This window comes from Lithobates pipiens, unplaced genomic scaffold, assembly GCF_037356315.1.
Source record: "Lithobates pipiens isolate NorthernLeopardFrog02 unplaced genomic scaffold, aLitPip1_a1.2 Scaffold_25, whole genome shotgun sequence".
In the NCBI taxonomy this organism is placed as follows: Eukaryota; Metazoa; Chordata; class Amphibia; order Anura; family Ranidae; genus Lithobates; species Lithobates pipiens.
Window position 1 is genome coordinate 109,350,409 of NW_027507787.1, and position 27,896 is coordinate 109,378,304.

Sequence of the window (27,896 nt, forward strand, 5' to 3'; positions counted from 1 at the left end):
TACAGTCCAGGGCGGCTCATCTTCCCTTCTGGAGTCTTGACCTTAGATGGGGGAGTTGCACTTTGGGGGGTCTGAGTGATACCTAGTGTGCTGTACTGGAAGGGCCTGACATTCCCGCATATGTGTCCCCTCCCCCTGGTTGCGCCCCTCGTCCCCCCCTCTGGCTCCCACCTACTCTTTGCCGACATTGCCTTCTGCAGCTTTCGGGGACCCTGGATGACTTATTTATTGAGCCTATTGGTACGAGACACTGCTTCCCTCCAGGGTGACTCTTGACCCCCCTGGAGGATTTACCCCTTACTGTTTGGGCAGTCCCAGCCTCCCTCTGGATGCTCTACACAGCCCCCGATGGTGATGCAGGAGAGACACTAATTGGCGGGCCCCAGGACTGCTGCTCGGGTGAAGTCTCCCGTTGGATGGCCCCAGCCCCTTGCCTGCCGGATTTTCTATGCACCGACCAGGGCTGCTCCTCTTTCATCTTGATGTGGTGACCATGGAGGGGAGGAGTTGAAATTTATGGGGTCCGGGTGTTTGCTGGTGGGAGTGCGCTAAAGGACTTGACATTTCCGCATTTTTGTCCCCTCTCCCCTGTTTCCCCCCTCCCTCCCCCCCCTTCCCACCCTTCCCTTCCCTCCTTTCCCTCCCCTCCTTTCCCTCCCCTCCTTTCCCTCCCCCTTTCCCCCCTTCCACTCCCCCTTTCCCCCCTTCCCTGCCCCTTTTCCCCCCGGGGCGTGGACGGGGGAGAGGGGGTCAGGAGAGGACAATCTGCCAAAGGGAGAAATGCATTTGTTCGGGGACTGCATGTACTTTAGGGGTATGGGACAGGGGGTGGTGGATCCCATTCTGTGATGCCTTTTCCGTTGTGACGGGCTCCCTCGTGCATGCCTACGTTTAGTGCAAGCCGAGGCGACCCCTCAGTGCTGACAGTTATATGCTCTACCTCTGTTTTGGTTATACTATTGTTTTTTGGTTATATGATGTTACTGATTGTCTTTTATTTGCATACCGGTATCAGACGTGACATTTACCACTGCCGAGACTGGGGGGACTAGGATTCGGGGGCTCCCTCTCCGACCTGTCTACCCACCAACCCAAGTAGGACAGCGCTTTAAACCCAGTGTACATCTGGTAAGCGCTATAGCATAATTGTGCTGTTTTAGTATACCCTTCCTGTACTGTTGAGTGCGGACAACCCTTAATTTCCCTCTCCCCCTGGGGTTGAGGTGCCCGGCCTCTTTTTCCCTTTACCTTTCCTTCCATTTGCCCTTCCTTTCTCCCCATTAGTTCCCGCCATGCATTACCTACCCAAAACCTACCTTGGTTCAACTTTCTTTGCTTTTCTCTGACGTCCCCCTCCCCCTCCCCCTCCACGAGGAGCGATGGCAGACTCAGTCAAGGTCACCTCTCTAAACGTTAAGGGACTGAACTCCCCTGAAAAACAGTGGATCCTCCTGTGAGAACTGAAGACTTCCTGTACTGATGTGGCCTTTATACAAGAAACACATTTTAAAAATACTAGCCTCCCCTTTCTATGGTCGAGATCCTTCCCTAAGGTCTACCACTCTACTAACCCCTCCTCTAAGACCAAGGGAGTCTCCATTCTGATCTCTAGCAGGCTCCCCTGGGTTCCCCAGGATTCTCTGGTGGACCCTGGGGGCCGATATCTTTTTCTTAGGGGCCACATTGGAGAGCGCCTTTTTACATTTGCCACTGTGTACGCTCCCAATGATCACCAAGACACGTTCCTCAGAACTACCCTGCACAGATTATGTGACTTTCGGGAGGGCCAGTTGATATTAGGTGGGGACTTTAATGTCCCCTTTCGCCATCGGTTGACACTTCTGCCTCTTGCTCCTCGCTCCTCATTTCCTCTAGAAAGCGGATTACTAAGTGTTTACTGAATGACCAATTAGTTGATGTCTGGCGTCTGCAACACTCTGGGGAAAGGGACTGCTCTTTTTGCTCTTCCCCTCACAAATCATACTTGAGGATAGACTTCTTCTTGATTCCACATGACCAACTGCACTTGGTGAGCTCTTCCTCCATCGGCCATATTACTTGGTCCGACCACGCTCCTGTAGCCCTTGCCTACACCCTCTCTAGGAACCCCTCACCTAGGTCTCTATTCTGGCGCCTTAATGAGAGCCTCCTCCAGATACCGGAAGTTTTAGCAGATGTGACCAGGGAATTGGACCTTTATTTCCAAGAAAACTAAACGCAGGACTGTGACCCGGGGATAATTTGGGAGGCTCACAAGTCAGTACTCCGCAGGGTACTTATCAGGCACAGGGCGCGCATCAAACGAACACGGAAGGAACAGCTTGCTAATCTGTTTCGTGAACTTGCCTCTGTGGAAGCGAAACATAAACATACCCCCTTACGGACCTTAGAGATTGAATTGGGGACACTCCGTACCCATATTGCTGACCTACTCCATTATAAAGCGAAAGCGGCACTCCAGTTTTGTCGTAAACTGACGTAGGAGTCAGGGGACAAATGCGGAAAAATCTTAGCCAGGTCGGTAAAGGAGTTGAAATCTGGCTCTTACATACCACAGTTGATAGATGGCCAGAGGGCCTCTACCCCAACCCAAATAGCCGAAGTCTTTGAAAAATGTTACTCTGATCTCTACAACCTGCCCGATTCAGGGTCTGGACAGGACAATATAGACAGATATGTAACCGGTTCTGGTCTACCAACCCTCTCATCGGAATCACGGGAGTACTTGGAGGACCCGATCACACTGGAAGAAGTCCAGACGGCGGTGGGACCTCCGAAGGTGGGTAAGGCTCCGGGCCCTGACGGATATACCGCACAATACTTTAAGACCTTCCTCCCTATTCTCGGCCCGCGCTTGGTGAATTTATTTAATACTCTGAGCTCGAATGGGGATTTTCCTGAGGATACCCTTAGAGCCCACATCGCGTTGATACCTAAGGAGGGCCTATGTGGGAGCTACAGACCCATTTCCCTCCTAAATTCGGTCCTAAAACTATTCTCTAAAATCCTCGCCACGTGATTGGCACATCACTTGCAGTCCCTTATACATATTGACCAGTTAGGTTTTATTCCCACCAGGGAAGATAGGGACAACACCATTAAGGTGCTTGCCCTGATCCATAAAGCAAAGTCATCTGGGACCCCTTGTCTTTTCATGAGTACTGATGCTGAGAAGGCTTTTGATCGGGTCAAATGGACATTAATGTTCTCGGTCCTTCGCCATATAGGTCTGAGTGAACGGATGCTGGCATGGATAAGTAAGATATACTCACGCCCTTCAGCTCAAGTCAAAGCGAATGGGGTTCTCTCATCTCCCCTTGACATCAGGAATGTCATTGGAACCCTTTCTCTCCACAATTCGACAAAACTCAGACATAACGGGACTCCAAATGGGTACTATTGAGTGCAAGATATCTGCCTACGTGGATGACATGCTGTTCTCGCTGACGAATCCCAGAGTTTCCTTGCCAAATCTCCTTCGGGAATTCCAGATATACGGGATACTTCTTGAAATCAAAGGCCATGGGGGTTGCAGTCCCCCCGCAAACGTTAATAGACTTGCAGTCCAATTTTCGATTTAAATGGACCCATACAGCCCTTAAGTACTTAGGTACTTACATTCCACCGGACATCGCGCGTACGTTTATGTTGAACTTCCCCCCACCCCTTGTCACTAAGATCCGCAGTTTGCTTCACGGGTGGCATTCTGGCCTCCATTCCTGGTTCAGGAGATGCAATCTCATTAAAATGAACATACTCCCTAAATTTACTTATCTTTTCCAAGCTCTCCCGATCCAGATTCCAGTCCTGTTTTTTAAGCAAGCTCAATCCTTGCTCACTCAATTTAACTGGGCCCACAAAAATCCCAGACTTAAGCGGTCACAGCTGACATTGTCTAAACAACAGGGAGGGTTGGTTCTCCCTGACTTGCGACGCTACTACCTGGCCTCCCATCTGGGGCGTGTATTGGACTGGAATCGAAACAAACTTTCTAAGCTCACTCCCGAATTCCGCTAAGAAGCGCCATGTGGTGCCATAAGTATTTACCCACAGAATTTATGTCACATCCCACTATAGGGGTTTAGTTGAAAGTCAGTCACCTGATCGCTACCCAAAACACACTCACGTCTTTGACTTCCCCCCTATTCCCTATACGTGGCCATCCACCCTTTGAACTGGGGACCCACTTAGAAATTCCAACCTAGACAATGCGTCTAAATTCGTCATTGATGGAAAATGGCCTTCTTTCTCAACCCTAACAGATCCGACAGGGCTTTTCCAACTGCCTTTTTGGAGAGCGGCGCAACGACATCATATTCTCCATTCCATCCCCAATCCTCAAACGTTCGCCCGCCCTCAGACGGAGTTTGAGACTCTATGCAGGAGCGAAGGCCCTTTGGCCCACATTCTCTCTCAAACAGATTACCCACACTTAACCTGTCTGTCCAACTGGGAAAAGGACCTTAATTGCTAATTTTCTCCAGCACAGAGACAACGCATTATCACTTTGGCTCTCAAAATGTCGCTGTGCACGAAGATACAGGAGACGAATTTTAAACTTCTCACCAAGTGGTATTTGACACCATCAAAGCTGCAGAAATGTTTCCCCTCTTCCTTGAACATATGCTGGAGGTGTGGAGAAGAAGAGGGCACGTTGCTGCACATTTTTTGGTCCTGCCCCAGCTTGGTGGACTTCTGGACAGAGATCCGATGCATAACACAAAAATTCACAGACTTCTCCATCCAGGAAGAGGCTGCATTCTTTCTCTTGCACCATTCACAGATTCCCATTAAGAAGTACAAAAAAAACAATTTTACGGCATGTGATAAATGCGGCGAAATCCTGCATCCCTCTCTATTGGAAAAAATGTTCCCCCCCTTTCATTACTCACTGGCTTAGGAAAATAGAGGACATTAAAAAAAATGGAGGACTTGAGGTAAACAAGAATTTTTTAAACAAACCTGAGACATCTGGAATACCTTTATATTCTCGCTGGAAGGTTGTCACCTGCTATCGCCTTAGTGCTCTGAGCTTTCCTTGACTGGCCCCTTGGACAGTGGCTGCCATCGTGTCTCGTCCCCTCTTCTCCTTTTCTGATCTTTCAACCCTTCTCTTTTCTGCCTTCCTCCCCTATCTCTCACCCCCTCCACCCCCTCTCTCTTTTGGAAAGAGTAACGGTTAACGGATGGGTGTCGGACCCCTTTCAGCTGGGCCGTGGCACACGTCAGGGTTGTCTCCTATGTTATATGCTTTGGCGGCAGAACCGTTGGCTGCTGCACTTCGGGCACACCAGGCTGTAGTAGGCCTCCGACGCGGTTCTCTGGTGGAATCGGTAAGTATGTATGCGGATGATACTTTACTGTATTTAGAGGACTCGGGTCGGTCATTGGAGGCTGCCCTGGGGGTCATAGAGGAGTTTGGTGGTCATTCCGTTCTGCGTATTAATTGGACCAAGTCGCAGGTTCTACCGATTGACTTGTTCTCCCCGGACCGGGATGCAGCTTCTCTCCCGCTCTCCAGGGTATCCTCCATTCAGTATTTGGGAGTGCAGGTTACGAGGGAACCTGGGGAGTATATTCATCTTAATCTTGAACCACTGCTTCTGTATGTGCGGGAGAAGACTAAGGCATGGTCCCGTCTCCCCATTGGGGTTATGGGACGGATCAATATTACTAAAATGATCCTCCTGCCGAAACTCCTTTATGTACTTTGGCATTCCCCTGTCATGGTCCCCGTGGCGTTCTTTAAAACATTAAACGGTGTCTTAAACACCTTTATCTGGGGCCATAAGTTGGCATGGAACACACTTAAAACCCGACCTCTATGGGGGGACTGGCTCTCCCTGATTTCGACACATACTACATAGCAGCCCAGATTTCCCATTTTTATCACCTCCATAGAGCGGATAGTCACAGATATCAGGCCTTGGTGGGCGGGAGGGCTGAATCCCTTGTTGATACTCCCCTTCAGATGATTTTTCGGGGTGGTGGGGTTAGGGATGCCCGGTCCCGGATCCTGCCACACCACCGGAGTATTTGGAAACTAGCCCTTAGATTACTGGGAGCTGACTATTACCACTCACATACACCGCTATGGCGCAACCCCCTGCTTCGTGAGTTGTCTGGCTTACCAGATGTAGACTTGTGGGCTTCTAGAGGGATACTTTTTCTGTATCAGGTGGTGACTCCTATGGGCGTAAGGGATTTTCCCTCCCTACAAGTGGAATTTAACATACCCCCTCATATGCACTTTCGCTACTTGCAATTGCGACACGCGCTTCGTGCGCAATTTGCTCAGGACTTCCCGAATGTACAGTCGCTGGCTTTGACAGATGTAATTATGGGAGACGAACCGGCTAAATTGATCTCGACTCTATACGGCCTACTCCGGGCCCGCTTGGTGGCGCAAACCACTGAACGGGCCAGGATGAGATGGGAAGAGGACATAGGTCCCTTTGATGGGGAGGAATGGGAGGATGCCCTTGAGAACGTTCAACAGGCTTCGCTTAGCCTACCTGACCGACTAACGCAGTACTATGTGATACACAGGTCCTATCTCACCCCTATCCGGATAGCTAAGTATCATCCTGACTATAACCCGAAGTGTCCCCGTTGCTCTTGAACGACTGGTACTTTCTATCATCTTCTCTGGCAATGCCCATTGGTCCAGGAGTATTGGGGGCAGATTGTCAGGTTTCTACATGACCACATGGGTTCACCCCTTCAACTTGACCCTAAGAGTTGCCTACTTAGTATATTTCCTGATACCTCTGTTGATCAATACTTGGCTAAATTTTTGCACTCTACGCTGTTTTGCCGCACGAAAGCTTGTGGCTAAATACTGGATGCGTCCAACCATGCCTACTATGCGGGAATGGGTAATGGGCATTAATAGTAAGCTACCCTTGATTAAACTGGTGTATAGAAATCGTGGGTGTCCAGCCAAATACCACAAAATATGGGATAGGTGGGTGGAAAATCTGCATATGTGTGTGGAGTGAGCTATATTGGAGTCTATACTATCATTGTCAGGAATTTTCCTTAATGTAAGATGTATTACTGTCCGTCACCTATGAAGAGGCTAATGTTTGTACCTACTGTAATATCTTGTTATAACTGAGTTGTTCAATAAACTTGTGCTGTTAAAAAAAAAAAAAAAAAAAAGAAGCGCCATGTGGTGCTATAAGTAATTACCCACAGAATTTATGTCACATCCCACTATAGGGGCTTAGTTGAAAGTCAGTCACCTGATCGCTACCCAAAACACTCACGTCTTTGACTTCCCCCCTATTCCCTATACGTGGCCATCCAACCTTTGAACTGGGGACCCACTTAGAAATTGCAACCTAGACAATGCGTCTAAATTCGTCATTGATGGAAAATGACCTTCTTTCTCAACCCTAACAGATCCGACAGGGCTTTTACAACTGCCTTTTTGGAGAGCGGTGCAACAACATCATTTTCTCTATTCCATCCCCCAATCCTTAAACGTTCGCCCGCCCTCAGACGGAGTTTGAGACTCTATGCAGGAGCGAAGGCCCTTTGGCCCACATTCTCTCTCAAACAGATTACCCACACTTAACCTGTCTGTCCAACTGGGAAAAGGACCTTAATTGCTCATTTTCCCCAGCACAGAGACAACACATTATCACTTTGGCTCTCAAAATGTCGCTGTGCACGAAGATACAGGAGATGAATTTTAAACTTCTCACCAGGTGGTATTTGACACCATCAAAGCTGCAGAAATGTTTCCCCTCTTCCTCGAACATATGCTGGAGGTGTGGAGAAGAAGAGGGCACGTTGCTGCACATTTTTTGGTCCTGCCCCAGCTTGGTGGACTTCTGGACAGAGATCCGATGCATAACACAAAAATTCACAGACTTCTCCATCCAGGAAGAGGCTGCATTCTTTCTCTTGCACCATTCACAGATTCCCATTAAGAAGTACAAAAAAATCAATTTTACGGCATGTGATAAATGCGGCGAAATCCTGCATCCCTCTCACTGGCTTAGGAAAATAGGGGACATTAAAAAAAATGGAGGACTTGATCCTCACATCACAAGGTAAACAAGAATTTTTTAAACAAACCTGGGACATCTGGAATACCTTTATATTCTCGCTGGAAGGATGTCGCCTGCTATCGCCTTAGTGCTCTGAGCTTTCCTTGACTGGCCCCTTGGACAGTGGCTGCCATCGTGTCTCGTCCCCTCTTCTCCTTTTCTGATCTTTCAGCCCTTCTCTTTTCTGCCTTCCTCCCCTATCTCTCACCCCCTCCAGCCCCTCTCTCTTTTGGAAAGAGTGGAAAATTGGGAATGACGGCCCCACACCCCCCTCTGGATGGAATATGCCGGAGGGACCTGGGGTTTGTGTGACCCTGGATCTTGGTACAGTACTTTATCCGTGCCTCGAATCATTGTGATTGATGGAAGGCAGACTCACAGTTGCGAATATACCTGTATCAAGTATTGTTCAGCTGCTTTTTGCTCTGTATTTCTCTGTTGCATTATGTACTCGGGGGACCGTCTTCCCCTATTTGGAGAAAAAATTATATTTGAAAAAAAAAAGAAGCCTACGACACCTGGTATTCCCAGGCGGTCTCCCATCCAGGCATTAACCAGGCCCGACCCTGATTAACCTCCAAGATCAGACGAGATGGAACAGATTCAGGGTGATGTGGCCGTAGCCAATATCTTCAGGCACTCTCAACTCTCTTGACAAACACCAAGATGGTCACCTTGGAAACAAGCGGAAAAAAATAGGTCAACGGCAACAACATAAAAAGAAGCCTACGGCATCTGGAAATCCCAGGCGGTCTCCCATCCAGGTACTAAACTGGTCCCAACCCTGCTTAGCCTCTGAGATCAGATGAGATTGGGCTCTTTCAGGGTGGTGTGGCCATAGGAGATTTCTTCAGGCACTCTCAACCTTGACTAACGCCAATATGGTCACCTTGGGAAACAAACAAAAAAAAGTCAACGCCAACAACATGAGAAGAAGTCTACAGCACCTAGTATTCCCAGGTGGTCTCCCATCCAGGTATTAACAAGGCCCGACCCTGTTTAGTCTCTGAGATCAGACGAGATCTGGTGCTTTCAGGGTTATGTGGCCATAGGCGAGCTCTTCAGGCGCTCTCAACCCTCTTGACAAACACCAAGATGGTCACCTTGGAAAAAAAAAAAAAAAAAAAAACAAGTCAACGCCAACAACATAAAAAGAAGCCTTCAGCACCTAGTATTCCCAGGTGGTCTCCAATCCAGGTACTAGCAAGGCCCGACCCTGTTTAGCCTCTGAGATCAGAGGAGATCGGGCGCTTTCAGGCTTATGTGCCCATAGGCAATCTCTTTGGGCACTCTCAACCCTCTTGACAAATGCCAAGATAGTCACCTTGGGAAACAAGCGAAAAAAAAACAGGTCAATGTCAACAACATAAAAAGAAGACTACGGCACCTGGTATTCCAAAGCCATCTCCCATCCAGGGACTAACTAGGCCCAACCCTTCTTAGCCTCAGAGATGAGAAGAGATAGGGCTCTTTCAGGGTGATGCTGCTGTAAGCGAACTCTTTGGGCACTCTCAACCCTCTTGACAAATGCCAAGATGGTCACCTTGGGAAACAAGCGGAAAAAAACCAAAACGAATCAACGCCAACAACATAAAAAGAAGCCTACAATAACTGGTATTCCCAGGTGGTCTCCCATCCAGGTACTAACCAGGCCTGACTCTTCTTAGCCTCCAAGATCAGACGAGATTGGGTGCTTTCAGAGTGCTCGGACTCTTTCCCCATCACTAATGGGACGAGGCAGGGGTGCCCTCTGTCTCCCCTAATTTTTATTCTGACACTGGAACCACTTATGTGTCACGTTCGGAATGACCCGAATATTACTGGCATATCCAAACCCTCGGCACACCACAAAATTGCGGCGTACGCTGACGATCTAATTTTTTTCGTCTCCAATCCACACATTTCGCTTCCCAATATACTCGCGGCTCTCCGGCGATACGGCAGCCTATCAAACTATAAAATCAATTGCGCCAAGTCGGCTGTATTGAATATATCGGTCCCGGATGGTGAGGCCAAGAGGCTACGCTCCGCTTTTCCATTCTACTGAGCTGAAAAATCTATACGTTACCTGGGCGTTGACATCGCAGCGGATTTGGCGCAATTGTACCCGCTTAATTTTGTCCCTCTCCTGAATAGACTGAAATCTGATTTGGGAAACTGGCATGCTTTAACACTGACCTGGTTCGGGCGCTGTAATGCATTCAAAATGACGGCCCTCCCGCGGATCTTATACTTGTTCCAGACATTACCGATCCGGCTACCCCCAATTTTTTTCAGACAACTGCAGGTGCTGCTCCGGGACTTTATTTGGGCGCGCAAACCGCCCAGAGCCCGTTTGCAATTGCTTGCCAGACCAAAGGACAAGGGGGGTCTGGGTCTCCCAGATCTGAGACAATACAACAGAGCGACTCTGCTAACGAGAGTCGTTGATTGGCATTGTAATGGCCCACACAAGCAGTGGGTGGAGATGGAGATTGAGGATGGATCCATTCCCCTATTGACCTCCCCGTGGCTCCTGTCCTCCCTACCAAAAGACCTCAGAGATCACCCCGTAGTGGGAGCTACGTTGGCTGTTGTGCGGAGGTTGTTCCGCTGCACACACATTGCTCCCCTGCCGTCACCAATGACTCTGATTATAGGTAATCCAGACTTCCCACCGGGATTTACCAACAAGAAACTGCGACAGTTGACAGTGGTGGGGAAACAGGGTCTGGGAGAGGTGTGGCCCTTGGGAGGGCTCCCGACCACGCAAACTGTCGCCGAGCTTTCTGACCCTCCGCTTGACCTGTTTAATGCTTATCAACTTCGTCACTTTCTTCTGGCCATACAAAGGGCCCCCTACACTCCTAGAGACCTGACGCCCTATGAATCCATCTGTCACAAAATGGAACCTGTGCGACACACCCTCTCCCTCCTGTACAACCAATTAAGTAGTCAGGAGGAGGAGTCGACCCCACCATTTATCCACAAATGGGAGAGGGACTTTGGCATCACATTTACCCCACAACAGATAGGGAAGATCCTGACAATAGTACATAAAGCTTCCATCGCAAACCAATATCAAGAATCAGGATACAAGATAGTCTCACGCTGGTATAGAGTCCCATACCTTCTGAATAAAATGAATAGATCGATTCCGGATGTTTGTTGGAGGTGCAATTCAGATACGGGGACCATGGGACACATTTTCTGGGCATGCCCGGCCTTGAGGAACTTTTGGGTGGAGGTGACCGGGACGATAAAAACTCTCAGAAATGTAGATATCGCAGACAACCCAGCAGCGTGCCTTCTACACTTGACCGAACAGCCTGTTCGAAAATACAAAAAAACCCTCACGATGCAACTCCTGAACGCCACCCGGGCCGGCATTCCCACACTGTGGAGGCAGCCTCAGCCCCCATCCAAGGAGCTGTGGTATTCCAAAGTCAATCATATTCTCCGGATGGAAGATTTGACCGCCACCCTTCACAACACTGAAGAGGCATTTAGTGTTACATGGAGGCCCTGGAGGTATTTTACTGGTACTTGAGACTACATTCGGGAGGTGAGCAGCGCCCCTTTTTAGGCTTTTAGGCTCTTTCAGGGTGATTTGGCTGTAGGCACTCTCTTTGGGCACTCTGAAGCCTCTTGACAAGAGCCAAGATGGTCACCTTGGGAAACAAGCTAAAAAAAACAGGTCAAAGCCAACAACATAAAAAGAAGCCTACGGCATCCAGTATTCCCAGTATCTCCCAATCAAGACACTAACCAGACCAGATCCTTCTATGGCACCTGGTCTTCCCAGGCAGTCTCCCATCCAGGTACTAACTAGGCCTGATGCTGCTTAGCCTCTGAAATCAGACGAGATTGGGTGCTTTCAGGTTGATGTGGCCATAAGCGTTCTCTTCAAGACACGCCCAACCCTGTTGACAAACGCCAAGATGGTCGCCTTGAGAAACAAGTAAAAAAAACAGGTCAAAGCCAACAACATAAAAAGAAGCCTATGGGCTTACAGCGGACCTTAAAAGATGGGACCCACTAGCTCTGTCATGGTTCGGACGCTGTAATGTGTTGAAGATGAACGCGATGCCACGACTTCTGTATCTACTACAAGCCTTACCTATCAAAATACCCCAGACTTTATTTCAAGCGGTTCGCTCAATCTTTATCAAGTTCCTCTGGCGCGGAAAACATATGCGTATTGGTAGGGCAATGCTATTGCGACCGAAATTGCGGGGAGGTATTGGCTTCCCGGACCCTGCTCTATATTACACAGCGACGCACATGACACCGGTTGACTGGTGCTGGTGTTCTGCCATATACTGTCCGGCCATGATATAGTGTCCGCGCCGTACTGCGCATGCGCAGTACGGAGCAGACGAAGGTTCGGAAAATCTCCAAAGCTGAACGGCGCCTGCGCGGTGAGTGGAGGTGGTAGCCCCACCATCCAAACGGACATAGGGATGTGAATATTAGAGGGCCCCTCGCAGGCGAGCTTTTCTTCCACGCTTCGGGCTTGGCCTCGCTGCGCTCGGCTCTTTTATATTCTTACTCTGTGTCCACTTGGATAGTAGGGATAGAACCTGGACTCAGTGCGCAGGTGCCGTTCATGCTCGCCAATTTTCGGAATCTGTGTTGCTGTGTACTGCGCATGCGCAGTACACAGCGGACACTATCCGATGGGGGACCATATGTGATAAGACACCGGCATGGGGAACTGAAGCTATGGGTCAAGCTAGAGCAGGAGATGGCGGGGGTTCCACTGGCTGGTCTGCCTTGGGCGGGGAGGCCATTGGAGCCCTGTGTGACTACTCACCCGTTAACTGGCCCCTCGCTCGCCGAGATGGATAGTTTTTTTCACCTTTCCCACCTGACTAACTTCCCTTCTCCTATGACCCCAATTATTGGACATCCTAGATTCCCTCCGGGCCTGTCTGACCAGGCCTTTACCAGGCAAGCCCCGAAAGGGCTTCTGAGAGCAGCCCTAATTCTTGGACCCACGGGCTTGATTCCCATGGGGACCATACTGCTAGAGCAAGTACCTGTTGCATTGGATAGCTGGAGAGCTAGACGGCTAATCCATTTCCTCGGATCACTACCTAACCATTCGTTCTTCTCTAGACAATTCCACCCCTTCGAGGAACTTTGCCTGGATGATGGCCCAATTCGTGGTTCCCTCTCTAGGTCCTACCAAATCCTGACAGACGCACAATCCTCCACGGATCCATCCTTCCTAGCTAAATGGAAAAGGGACTTACAAACTACATTCTCCAAACCACAGAAGGACAGAATACTCTTTTTCGCCCATAAGTCGTCACTCTGCAGTAAATATCAGGAGATCTCATATAAGCTGATCACACGCTGGTATCGTACACCGGTGGTGTTGGCCAAAATATTCCCCGGTCAATCTGACCGCTGCTGTCACTGTGGGCAACAGGCTGGCACCATTCTCCACATTTTTTGGGAATGCCCTAAATTACAAACATTCTGGCAGCCTGTCCTGAGACTCATCCACAAGTTCACAGACATTTCCTTAGCCAATGATCCCGCAGCAGTTCTTCTCAATCTAACTCCTATGTCGAGAAAGCGTTATCATAAGTCCTTACTTAAACATCTCCTCAATGCAGCTAGGGCCTGCATCCCAAGTCAGTGGAAAGAGCAATCTGCTCCAATGGTGACCCAGTGGTTTGCAAGGGTAAATGATATTGAACGAATGGAAGACCTGACTGCCGCAATGAGGGATAAAATGGAGGAGCATGGGAACAGATGGTTCTACTGGACCCAGTTTCGCTTTTCGGAAGAATACCTCTGCGAGACATAGTAAGCTCATGGTGATCGTTGGAGATCGCTGTTCCAAACGTTGGACAGCTGATGAGCTGGTGAGCCGAGGGCGTCTCTTGCTCCCTGGGAGGGGACCCCATCCTATCCACTCTACCCACGACACCCCCTTACCCCTTCTTTTCCTTTTCTGCCATTTCCTTCCCCTATCTTCTCTTTCCCCTTCTCCCTCCTTTCAGTTCTACTATTTCCCTTCTTAACTCAAAAAAGGGAAAAGAAAATGTATTTGTTCCGACCCCATTTGACTACTACACAATACTCTTCCCCTATCTATGGATATCTAAACTCTTCGAGGGTAGCAGGGCTAGTATCAATAATATTTTAAGTGGTAGAGGATCCCAACGAGATGGAGCTTTAATCTCATCTTCATATGACCGCAAAGCTGTACACGTGCTATTCTCCTCGAACTTCTTACCATTGGCTCTGATATCCATGCAATATGATCGTTTGTTTGTAACTATTTGTATCACACATTCTGTGAAGTTGTCTTTGCATTGTATGTCGCATATTACTAAATAAAAAAAATAAAAAAAAAAGCCTATGGCACCTGGTATTCCCAGGCGGTCTCCCATCCAGGTACTAACCAGGCCCGACACTGTTTAGCATCCAAGATCAGACGAGATTGGGTGCTTTCAGGGTGATGGGGCCATAGGTGATCTCTTCGGGCACTCTCAACCCTCTTGACAAACGCCAAGATGGTCACCTTGGGAAACAAGTGAAAAAAAAAACAGGTCAATGTCAACAACATAAAAAGAAGAATACGGCACCTGGTATTCCAACGCCATCTCCCATCCAGGTACTAACTAGGCCCAACCCTTCTTAGCCTCAGAGAAGAGAAGAGATAGGGCTCTTTCAGGGTGATGCTGCTGTAAGCGATCTCTTTGGGCACTCTCAACCCTCTTGACAAATGCCAAGATGGTCACCTTGGGAAACAAGCAAAAAAAAAAAACGAATCAACGCCAACAACATAAAAAGAAGCCTACAGGTACTAACCAGGCCCGACTCGTCTTAGCCTCCAAGATCAGACGAGATTGGGTGCTTTCAGAGTGATGTGGCCATAGGCAATCTCTTCAGGCACTCTCAACCCGCTTTACTCCACGCCGCCGGCAGCGGTACGAGTGAACGAGTGGTGCTCGGACTCTTTCCCCATCACTAATGGGACGAGGAAGGGGTGCCCTCTGTCTCCCCTCATTTTTATTCTGACACTGGAACCACTTATGTGTCACGTTCGGAATGACCCGAATATTACTGGCATATCCAAACCCTCGGCACACCACACCACAAAATTGCGGCGTACGCTGACGATCTAATTTTTTCCGTCTCCAATCCACACATTTTGCTTCCCAATATACTTGCGTCTCTACAGCGATACGGCAGCCTATCAAACTATAAAATCAATTGCGCCAAGTCAGCTGTATTGAATATATCTGTCCCGGATGGTGAGGCCAAGAGGCTCCGCTCCTCTTAATTTTGTCCCTCTCCTGGATAGACTGAAATCTGATTTGGGAAACTGGCATGCTTTAACACTGACCTGGTTCGGGCGCTGTAATGCATTCAAAATGACGGCCCTCCCGCGGATCTTATACATGTTCCAGACATTACCAATCTGGTCACCCCCAATTTTTTTCAGACAACTCAGGTGCTGCTCCGGGACTTTATTTGGGCGCGCAAACCGCCCAGAGCCCGTTTGCAATTGCTTGCCAGACCAAAGGACAAGGGGGGTCTGGGTCTCCCAGATCTCAGACAATACTACAGAGTGACTCTGCTAGCGAGAGTCGTTGATTGGCATTGTAATGGCCCACACAAGCAGTGGGTGGAGATGGAGATTGAGGATGGATCTATTCCCCTATTGACCTCCCCGTGGCTCCTGTCCTCCCTACCAAAAGACCTCAGAGGTCACCCCGTAGTGGGAGCTACGTTGGCTGTTGTGCGGAGGTTGTTCCGCTACACACACATTGCTCCCCTGCCATCACCAATTACTCCGGTTATAGGTTATCCAGACTTCCCACCGGGATTTACCAGCAAGAAACTGCGACAGTTGACAGTGGTGGGGAAACAGCGTCTGGGAGAGGTGTGGCCCTCGGGAGGGCTCCCGACCACGCAAACTGTCGCCGAGCTTTCTGACCCTCCACTTGACTTGTTTAGTGCTTATCAACTTCGTCACTTTCTTCTGGCCATACAAAGGGCCCCCGACACTCCTAGAGACCTGACACCCTATGAATCCATCTGTCACAAAAGGGAACCTGTGCGACACACCCTCTCCCTCCTGTACAACCTATTGAGTAGTCAGGAGGAGGAGTCGACCCCCACCATTTATCCACAAATGGGACAGGGACTTAGGCATCACATTTACCCCACAACAGATAGGGAAGATCCTGACCTTAGTACATAAAGCTTCCATCGCAAACCAATATCAAGAATCAGGATACAAGATAGTCTCACGCTGGTATAGAGTCCCATACCTTCTGAATAAAATGGATAGATCGATCCCGGATGTTTGTTGGAGGTGAAATTCAGATACGGGGGCCATGGGACACCTTTTCTGGGCATGCCCGGCCTTGAGGAACTTTTGGGTTCCCAGCAGCGTGCCTTCTACACTTGACCGAACAGCCTGTTCGAAAATACAAAAAAACCCTCACGATGCAACTCCTGAATGCTGCCCGGGCCTGCATTCCCGCACTGTGGAGGCAGCCTCAGCCCCCATCCAAGGTGCTGTGGTATTCCAAAGTCAATCATATTCTCCGGATGGAAGAATTGACCGCCACTCTTCACAACACTGAAGAGGCATTTAGTGTTACATGGAGGCCCTGGAGGTATTTTACTGGTACTCGAGACTACGTTCGGGAGGTGAGCAGTGCCTCTGTCCCAGAAAACGACTGAACATCTAACGTTTACCTACGTAGGCCATGTCTGCCCTGGGTGGCATTCCCCCCCTCCCTTTTTGTCTTTATTTTTCTTTTTTTCCCGCCGCCATCCCCCCACCTCCTCTCTCTCTGTCTTTGCACTCTCTTCTTCCCCCGTCCTCCCTTTTGACTATGCCTTGTCTCCTTACTAGCCTTCGGGACCCAGAAGAACCCCAGGGTTCTGGACATGACCGGCTCATATTTTACTCTGGTTCACGTAGGTCATGATAAGCTGGCTCGCTGTGGTCCCAGTTGTTCTCCATGATTACATTTGTCTGAACGGAGCTGCACTACTCCGTTACTCAGTAGTTCTGTACTACATGTCGGAGGTGGGGTTTCTCTCTTTTCTGCATGAAACCGTAGGACTCCCCTCTGAGAACCCAGAGTTATTTGGCTGCCTATTTTTTGTTACCATGTAATTGTGACCCTGGGTCATGCTGTATGGTTGACTGTTATATTTATGTTCTACTTAATAAAAGAATAATAAAATTAAAAAAAATAAGTCAATGCCAACAACTTAAAACTAAAGCCTATGGCATCGAGAAATCCCAGGCGGTCTCCCATCCAGGTACTAACCAGGTCCCAACCCTGCTTAGCCTCTGAGATCAAATGCACGCTCAACCCTCTTGACAAACGCCAAGATGGTCACCTTGGGAAACAAACAAAAAAAACAAGTCAACAACATAAAAAGAAGCCTGCAGCATTTGGAAAACCCAGGCGGTCTCCCATCCAGGTACAAACCAGGCCCAAATTAAAACAAAAAAGTGTGGCGCTTAGGTGGCAACAAACCACATGAACCAGTAAGGCACTAATTCAAGCAAAGAAAATTACATACACTTCAAAAAAAAAGAAATTATGTGTAAATTCCGTTGTATATTAAGAGATTTTACTCCCAGGTGGAAGAGTGCATGAACCTCATGCACACAAAAGGTTAAGGTAAATAAAATTAATTTAACATATACAGTCCATCAAGTGAACGTCTAACAGTCCTTGAAATGTGTAATATCAATCACAATTCCAAACTTGAGGTGACGTGAAAAAAGGTGAAATTCAACTTCTGATGTGTAGAATACCACCACCACCGTGATAAAGAAGGGGAGAGGAGGCTTACCAAATGACGTGGACTCAGAGGAAGGCTTACACCGCTCGAGTCATATGGGCCTGTAGGTTAGCAAACCAGATAATCATACATCTAGTATGTAATCTCCCGCAAGTCTTCAGGTCATGAAATCATCCGTAGCGATCCTCCTATAGTGCTCATCCCACGAAAATAGGGGGCTCAGGTATCAAAGACCATGGAAGTAGAAAACTAGCATAGCGTGATACCGTTTTAACATCCAATTTATTAAAAAATAATAATAAAATTACACTCACATTTGGTTCAATCGTAATAACATAGTCAGAAAGTAGCGATGTCTGTAAGGGGGTCCACCCAAACCAGGCCCAGGCCCAGGGTCCTCTACAAACCAGGCCCAACCCTGCTTAGCCTCTGAGACCAAACGAGATTGGGCGCTTTCAGGGTGTTGTGCCCGTAGGCAATTTCTTTGTGCACTCTCAACCCTCTTGACAAATGCCAAGATGGTCACCTTGGGAAACAAGGGAAAAAAAACAGGCCAAAGCCAACAACATAAAAAGAATCCTACGGCATCCGGTATTCCCAGGAGATCTCCCAATCAAGACACTAACCAGGCCAGATCCTTCTATGTCACCTGGTCTTCCCAGGCAGTCTCCCATCCAGGTACTAACCAGGCCTGACGCTACTAAGCCTCTGAAATCAGACGAGATTGGGTGCTTTCAGGGTGATGTGGCCGTAAGCGTTCTCTTCAAGACACGCCCAACCCTCTTGACAAACGCCAAGATGGTCGCCTTGAGAAACAAGCGAAATAAACAGTTCAAAGCCAACAACAGAAAGAGAAGCCTATGGCACCTGGTATTCCGAGGCGGTCTCCCATCCAGGTACTAACCAGGCCCGACACTGTTTAGCCTCTGAGATCAGATGAGATTGGGCGCTTTCAGGGTGATGGGGCCGTAGGTGATCTCTTTGGGCACTCTCAACCCTCTTGTTAAACGCCAAGATGGTCACCTTGGTAAACAAGCGAAAATAAACAGGTAAACGCCAACAACATAAAAAGAAGCCTACAGCACCTGGTATTCACAGATGGTCTCCCATACAGGTATTAACCAGGCCGTACACTGCTAGGCCTCCGAGATTGTGCGCTTTCATTCAGGGTGATGTGGCCATAAGTGTTCTATTTAGACACTCTCAACCCTCTTGACAAATACCAAGATGGTTATCTTGGCAAACAAGTGAAAAAAAATAGGTCAACGCCAACAACATAGACCCTGGCGAGACCGCCAGGGTCTATGTTGTTGGCGTTGACCTATTTTTTTTATTGACCCATCTGACCCAGACCCTGCTTAGCCTCTGAGATCGGGCGCTTTCAGGGTGATGTGACCTCAGGCAAACGCTTTGGGACATACTCAAAACTCTTGACTGATGCTAAAATGGTCACCTTGGGAAACAAGCGAAAGAAAAACAGGTCAAAGCCAACAATATAAAAAGATTCCTACGGCACCTTTAATTAGGTACTATCCAGGCCGGACCCTGCTTAGCCTCTGAGATCAGATGAGATTGGGCGCATTCAGGGGGATGTGGCCGTAGGAGATTTCTTTGGGCTCTCTCAGCCCTCTTGACAAATGCTAAGATGACCACCTTGGGAAACAAGCGGAAAAAAAAAAACATGTCAACGCCAACAACATAAAAAGAATCCTACGGCACCTGGTATTCCCAGTTGGTCTCCCATCCAGTTACTAATCAGGCCCGACAATGCTTAGCCTCTGAGATCAGACAAGATCAGGCACTTTCAAGGTGATGGGGCCATAGGCGATCTCTTCGGGCACTCTCAACCATCTTGACAAACGCCAACATGGTCATCTTGGGAAACAAGCGAAAAAAACCAAGTCATTGCCAACATTGGAGGCTAAGCAGGGTTGGGCAATCAGTTTCCTTGCCTGAAATAGGCATCTCAGAACTGCCATCTGGCTACTTCCCGGGTTTCCAACTCCTTCAACTAATCCCAGGAGACAATACCTCGCCTCCATCCTGGTGGAGGTTCCAAACACCCGATCAATGGTTCCTGTCACCTCTGTCCAGTAGCCGATCAACTTCGGGCATCTCCAAAACATGTGCATCATGTCTCCCCCCATGTTCCCGCACTGGGGGCAACTTGCGTCCGGCCGTTCAGCCAAACTGAAAAAGTTTACGAGGAGCATAATAGGTTCTATATAATAAGAACAGATGTGACATCTTCTGTGAGGTGAGCCACAATTCACCACAGGCAGGATTCCTGTGGCCAATTATAGCTCAGGGGGGTTAGTACACACCCCACACTATATAAGGCCGCCAGCGCGGCGGCCTTGTATAGTGTGTTGCGGTGGTCAGGGAAAGAGGACGATAGGCAGGGACAGTGTCTTTACTGCTTGGGAACCTAGCACTGTTACAGTGGGTGTTATGTGCCTCCTGCACAGTACACACCTGAAGCTACCCTTTATTACTGCTGTTCAATTTCTGCAATACATGCATCTGCAGTGCAGAAGTTAGAGTGGGTGTTGTGTGCCTCCTGCACAGTATACACCTTATTGCTGGTGTTCTGTTTCTGTAATACAGGAACCTATCACTGTTACAGTGCTAGGGTGTACAGAGAAGCTGGTATATATAGAAGACTACAGCATACAGAAGAAAGGCTAGTGAATACAGAATACAGACTCGTGTATGTAGATAGGCTTGAGTATACAGAGATGCTAGAGTAAACAGTGAGGCTGGGGTACACAGAGAGGCTAGTTTAAAGAGAAGCTAGTATATACAAAGATGTTAGTGTATATAGAGAGTTTAGTGTATAGAGAGAGTCGAGTGTATACAGATAGGACAGAGCATATAGAGAGACTAGTGTATACAGAAGACAGGCTTGGGTATATATCCAAGCTGACAGTGTATACAGAAGACTGGGTAGTGTATACAGAGATTCTAGTGGGTACAGAAGACAGGCTGGTGTATTCTAGCTAGTTTTTACATTCTAGTGTATACAGAAGACAGGCTGTGGTATACAGAGGGTTTAGTGTATTACAGAGATGCAAGGGTGTACAGAGAAGCTAGTATATACAGAAGACTACAGAATACAGAAGAAAGACTAGTGAATACAAAATAAAGGCTGGCTTCTACGGAGTGGCTAGTATGCAGAACACTATCTAGGGTATATAGAGAGGCTAGATTATACAGAGAGGCTAGTGTATAGAGTGAAGCTATTGTATATAGAAGCCTGGTTAGTGTATACAGAGAAGCTAGTGTGTACAATAAAGAGAGACAAGTTTTTACAGAAGACAGTTTGGGGTATACAGAGATGCTAGTTTATACAGAGAGACTAATGTATACAGAAGACAGGCTAGGGCATACAGAAGACAGAAGACGGGCTAGTGTATTCAGAACATAGGCTAGTGTATATCGAAGACAGGCTATTGTAAACATGCTGGTGTATATAGAGAGGCTATAGAGAGGCTAGTGAATTTAGAGGGTAGGCTAAGTGATAACAGAAGACAATCTGGGCTATACAGAGACATTTCATCATTTCATCTAGCGCACATCTCTAATGGAGTTTGTCTCATTGCCATGTTATGCCTTTTCATTCTTTTTAGAAATAGAGAGTACTATCTCAAAATCCGGTTAAATCTATTCACTTCGATTTCTACCGCTAATTGTACCGTAATGCAAAATGTTCACAAAACCATCTATTTGCTACCAGAGATGCTGCACATACTAAGAGTAATGTAACTATCGCTCGCTAACGATGTAAACAGTTTCATTGCTTTTCTGACATTAACTGAGCATCTCTGACATTAACTGAGTATCTCTCTGCACTATGATCATAATAATAATAATAATAATAGGATTGTGTAATGCAAAGATTAACTAGTCTAATATAAGCTTTCTCATTGGTACCGGCATATCCTTTAAATTTAGACTAACGCAACTATTCTCGGCCATTTTCAAGCTAAGCTTTCAATCTCGTACCTTCCTCCCTACAATATTAAGCCTAATGTCCTATTGGTCGTCTATATTATACAACTCTCTGAAAAGCCTATATGTAGAGAATAAAACTAGTCTTACATCTTAATAAAACAGTTTTATTGCTCAACCAGTATCAGCTGTCATGACAAATAAACGTTTCCACTGTACTATCTCTAAATCATTGTAAACCTAACCATAGTTATAATGTCTACAGCTAATTTTACGTTAAAGCAAAATTCACACAAAACCATCTTTTTAAAACCTTTACACATTAAGAGTAATGCAACCATCGCTCGCTACCTCTATGCAATAGGATTCTCTTTCCAGTGGAAACGGAAAACAGTCAGTGTAAGCCGTCTTCGTGCGTAACAAAATTAATGGAACGATTTACACGTTGGAATTTGCAAGCTACGTCAATTTACTCTTAAATAATGTACCTTTGCAACTATCCCTTGACTTTGCAACTATCCCTTGATCCCTTTTGTGTAATCACTATATCTCGACCTATATATACTGCCTCAATATTTTACTAATTTGTTTTGCTATACTTATTATTATTATTTTATAGAGATTACTATCTCTAAATCATTGTAATAAGTTTTAATGTCTACAGCTAATTTTACGTTAAAGCAAAAGTCACACAAAACCATCTTTTTAAAACCTTTACACATTAAGAGTAATGCAACCATCGCTCGCTACCTCTATGCAATAGGTTTCTCTTTCCAGTGGAAACGGAAAACAGTCAGTGTAAGCCGTCTTCGTGCGTAACAAAATTAATAGAACGATTTACACGTTGGAATTTGCAAGCTACGTCAGTTTACTCTTAAATAATGTACCTTTGCAACTATCCCTTGACTTTGCAACTATCCCTTGATCCCTTTTGTGTAATCACTATATCTCGACCTATATATACTGCCTCAATATTTTCCTAATTTGTTTTGCTATACTTATTATTATTATTTTATAGAGATTACTATCTCTAAATCATTGTAATAAGTTATAATGTCTACAGCTAATTTTACGTTAAAGCAAAAGTCACACAAAACCATCTTTTTAAAACCTTTTACACACTGCACATTAAGAGTAAACCAACCATCTCTCGCTACCTCTATGCAATAGGATTCTCTTTCTGACTCTATTTTGTGTATTACTTCTTCTCTACATTAACTGTCACACTGATAACCATTTGTAACATATAACACTTGCAACACATTTTTTAACAGCAGCAAAAAGTGAGAAAAGCATTGGGCCGGTTTACTTGATTGAGAAGTGGTTGCAGTAGCAAAGCATAGCAATACAGTTTGATTACATTAATAACACATAATGCAACTATTTTACATTCACCTCATGCATACATCCTAATGTAAGCTGTCTATCACTATTAATGTTCATGGTTACTGATACATTATGCCAATAACCAGTGGAAACGGAAAACAGTCAGTGTAAGCCGTCTTCGTGCGTAACAAAATTAATGGAACGATTTACACGTTGGAATTTTCAAGCTAAGTCAATTTACTCTTAAATACCCTTTAGCTGCTTAGCTCACACTTTGCTGTATGTAGCCGCGTTTACATGTAAGTAACCAGTGGGGATTGACATTTCATGTAATGCAATTTGTCTCTTTGCCATGTCATACTTTGCCATTTATTATACTTTCTCATTCGATAGAAACCTAGTCGTTGCTGATATTTCATGATTACAGCAATCATCTCATCTAATTGCTATTCCGACATTCTGCCTTGGTATTACTTTGCAACGCTCTATTGAACAATGTAAAGGTAAGCTAGATATTTTGTGTATTTCCACTTAAACTCGACCTGTATATACTGTCTCAATATGATCCTTTCTAATTTTGCTAAATTCGATTATGGAGTTTGCTATGTCTAAATCCAGGTTACCTTCTCACTTTTATTACGTATACTGCTAATTTTAGGATAATGCAAAACCATCTTATTGCTTTTATACACGCTGCACATGTTAAGAGTAATACAATGCTACCGATGTGAACAGTTTAATTGCTCTCTCTTCTCACAGTTAGCTGGTATCTCTCTGCTATAGGAAACTGAATTTGTACCACAACGATCACTCAACTAATATCAGTCCACTCAGTGCTACCGGGATAACTTTTACATTTAGAGTAATGAAATGATTTCTCAGTCATTTTGGAGCTACTGCAACTAACGCTTCCGATCTCATTTCGACTGCAATACTTAATCTCTGCTATTGCAGACTATTTAGCTGAATATTTAGCTGCTTTGCTGTACGTAGCCGTGGGGATTGGCATTTCATCTCTAATTCATATTCACATTTCTAATGCAGCTTGTCTTTTTGACATGTCATCCTCTGCCAGTTATTATCCTTTCTCATCCTTATGCTATATTTGAGGTATATTCACTACATGATTACATGATACATGACACGTAATGAACCTGATTGATAAAAACCTACACACGTCGTTGCTGTTATTTCGTGTATTTCCACTTAAACCCGACCTGTATATAATGTCTCAATATTAATTTTAGAGTTATTTTGCTATATTTATTATTAGAATAAACAGATTACTATCTCTAAATCCTGGTAAACCAGCTCACACTTAACCATCTTATTTCTACCTTACACGCAGCACATATTAACATTTCGCCGGTATCTCTCTGCAATAGTAAACGAAATGTGTAGATCACTCATCTAATATCGTCTTTTCAGTGCTACCGGAACAACTTTTAAATTTAGAGTAATGCAACGATTTCTCAGTTTTATGAAGCTACGGCAACTAACGCTTTGGATCTCTTTCCTGATAAATTACGCTCTGCAATATTAAGCCATGTAAATTGTCCTATTGGTCTGCTAACAATGCTATGTATAATAATACAAATCTTTCAAAAGCAATATCGTCTCACTGCAATACTTACACTCTGCATAATAAATAGGAATAATGCGAATAATGCTAACAATAAAGTCGTCTAAAACTCGGCTATAAGTAGAGAATAAAACTATCTTACATCAAAATAAACCATGTACTGCCAAACCAATAACGGTCAATGACTTAACAAAATAAACTTAGCACTCTTTTGCTCTATTTTGTATATTTGTAGTTCTCCACATTAACTGTCACATTGATTTCACCACTGACAACACACCACTTTTTAACAGCACCAAAATATGAAAAAAACACTTTACATGTTTCAGAAGTAGTTGCATTAGCAAAAAATAAAGTCCTGTCTTCTTTACACGCTAGCGTTTCGTTATACATTAATCTCTCGGTGTACACCAGCCACTCTATATAGACTAGCCTCTCTGTCTTCTGTATACACGTGCCCGTAATCTATATACACTAGCCTTCCTTCTTTTTACAATAGTCTCGGTGTCCCAGCCTCTCTGCATACACTAGCCTCACTGAATTCCCCAGACTGTCTTCTGTATACACAAGCCTATCTGTAAAAAAAAAAAAGCCGGTCTTCTGCATACTCCAGCCTCTCTGTGTAACACAGTCTCTCTCTGGATTCCCTAGCCTCCATCTCTGCATACCCAGGACCTTCCTCTGTATAATCTAGCCTATCTGTATACACAAATATACAAATTAGCCTCTCTGTAGCCGGTCTTCTGTATACACGAGCCTCACTGTCTACTCTTGGTTGTCTTTTGTATAGCATCTCTTTATACATACTTTATACATTAGCTCTCTGTATAGCCAAGCCTCTCTGTATACACTAGTCCACCGGTATACACTAGCAAGTCTGCATACACTAGCCTCTCCTTGTAACCCAACTTCTCTCTCTGTATACCTTAGCCTCCATCTCTGCATACCCAGGACGTTCTTCTCTATAATCTAGCCTATGTGTATACACTAGCCGGTATTCTGTAGACATTAGCCTCCCTGTATAAACTAGCTGGTCTACTGTATACACTAGTCCGTCTGTATACACTAGCAAGCTTGCATACACTAGCCTCTCTGTGTAACCCAGCCTCCATCTCTGCATACCCAGGACGTTCTTCTCTATAATCTAGCCTATTTGTATACACTAGCCTGTCTTTTGTACACATTAGCCTCTGTGTATAAACTAGCCGGTCCTCTGTATATACTAGTCCATCTGTATACACTAGCAAGTATGCGTACTCTAGCCTCTCTCTCTGTATACCTTAGCCTCCATCTCTGCATACCCAGGACCTTCTTCTGTATAATCTAGCCTATCTGTATACACTAGCCTGTCTTTTGTACACATTTGCCTCTCTGTATAAACTAACCGGTCTTCTGTATATACTAGTCCGCCTGTATACACTAGCAAGTATGCATACTCTAGCCTCTCTCTCTGTATACCCTAGCCTCCATCTCTGCATACCCAGGACGTTCTTCTGTATAATCTAGCCTATCTGTATACACTAGCCTGTCTTTTGTACACATTAGCCTCTCTGTATAAACTAGCCGGTCCTCTGTATACACTAGTCCGTCTGTATACACTATCAAGTCTGTGTAACCAAGCCTCTCTCTCTGCATACCCTAGCCTCCATCTCTTGCATAAACCAGGACCTTCTTCTGTATAATCTAGCCTATCTGTATACACTAGCCTGTCTTTTGTACACATTAGCCTCTCTGTGTAAACTAGCCGGTCTACTGTATACACTAGTCCATCTGTATACACTAGCAAGTCTGCATACTCCTGCCTCTCTGTGTAACCCAGCCTCTCACTCTCTCTCTGTATACCCTAGCCTCCATCTCTGCATACCCAGGACGGTCTTCTGTATAATCTAGCCTATCTATATACACTAGCCGGTGTTTTGTACACTTTAGCCTCTCTGTATAAACTAGCCGGTCTTCTGCATACACAAGTCTCTCTGTATACCCTTGGATGTCTTTTGTATACACTAGCTGCTCTTTATACATTAGCTCTCTGTATACCCAAGCCTCTCTGTATACACTAGTCCGTCTGTATACACTAGAAAGTCTGCATACACCATCCTCTCTGTGTAACCCAGCCTCTCTCTCTGCATACCCAAGATGTTCTTCTCTATAATCTAGCCTATTTGTATACACTAGCCTGTCTTTTGCACACATTAGCCTCCCTATATAAACTACACTAGCAAGTATGCATACTCTAGCCTCTCTCTCTGTATACCCTAGCCTCCATCTCTGCATACCCTGGACGTTCTTCTGTATAATCTAGCCTATCTGTATACACTAGTGTATACAGAAAGACTAGTGTATACAGAGGACCGGCTAATGTGTACAAAAGACAGGCTACTGTATACACATAGGCTAGATTATACAGAAGAACGTCCTGGGTATGCAGAGCGCTCAGCTTCAAGGGATGGCCAATGTGAGTAATATGAGGGAAACTCCTCACCCCCGCCCCCACCTACCAGATCTGACTTTCATCCCCTTGCCCTCTCTGCCCCGGTCATCTGGTGGCAGTTTTATGCACTCCCTGGCCCCCACCCATTCATAATCCTTACCGACCTTTCCTTCCGCTGCTCACAGGAACACACTGGATGACTTGTCTAATTAACCAACTTGTACAAGACACCGCTGTCCTCCTGTCTGACACCGGTCCCCCTTGGAGGCTTTACCCCTCACTGTTTGGGTGGCCCCTGCCTCTCCCAGGATGCTCCACATATACCACAACGACATTGTCAGAGGGGCACCACTTGACAGGACACGGGGCTGTCATGCCGGTGGCATCTCCCATTGGAGGAAGGGATGATGGCCCCAACCCCTTGGCAGCAAGTTCTTTCATGTACAGACCAGGGCGGCTCATCTTCCCTTCTGGAGTCTTGACCTTAGATGGGGGAGTTCCACTTTGGGGGGTTTGAGTGATACCTAGTGCGCTGTACTGGAAGGGCTTGACATTCCCGCATATGTGTCCCCTCCCCCTGGTTGCGCCCCTCGTCCCCCCCTTTGGCTCCCACCTACTCTTTGCCGACATTGCCTTCTGCAGCTTTCGGGGACCCTGGATGACTTATTTATTGAGCCTATTGGTACGAGACACTGCTTCCCTCCAGGGTGACTCTGGACCCCCCTGGAGGATTTACCCCTTACTGTTTGGGCAGTCCCAGCCTCCC

The 27,896-nt window shown here is 46.3% G+C and overlaps 6 pseudogenes; all 6 read right to left on the reverse strand.

The window, feature by feature from the left end:
- Positions 1-8,566: 8,566 nt before the first annotated feature.
- LOC143932106 (5S ribosomal RNA) lies at positions 8,567-8,685 on the reverse strand (annotated as a pseudogene).
- Positions 8,686-8,783: 98 nt separating this feature from the next.
- Positions 8,784-8,903, reverse strand: LOC143931723 (5S ribosomal RNA; annotated as a pseudogene).
- Positions 8,904-8,995: 92 nt separating this feature from the next.
- LOC143931424 (5S ribosomal RNA) lies at positions 8,996-9,114 on the reverse strand (annotated as a pseudogene).
- A 5,298-nt stretch (positions 9,115-14,412) lies between these two features.
- LOC143932379 (5S ribosomal RNA) lies at positions 14,413-14,531 on the reverse strand (annotated as a pseudogene).
- A 4,164-nt stretch (positions 14,532-18,695) lies between these two features.
- LOC143931291 (5S ribosomal RNA) lies at positions 18,696-18,814 on the reverse strand (annotated as a pseudogene).
- Positions 18,815-19,547: 733 nt separating this feature from the next.
- Positions 19,548-19,666, reverse strand: LOC143931634 (5S ribosomal RNA; annotated as a pseudogene).
- Positions 19,667-27,896: the final 8,230 nt, after the last annotated feature.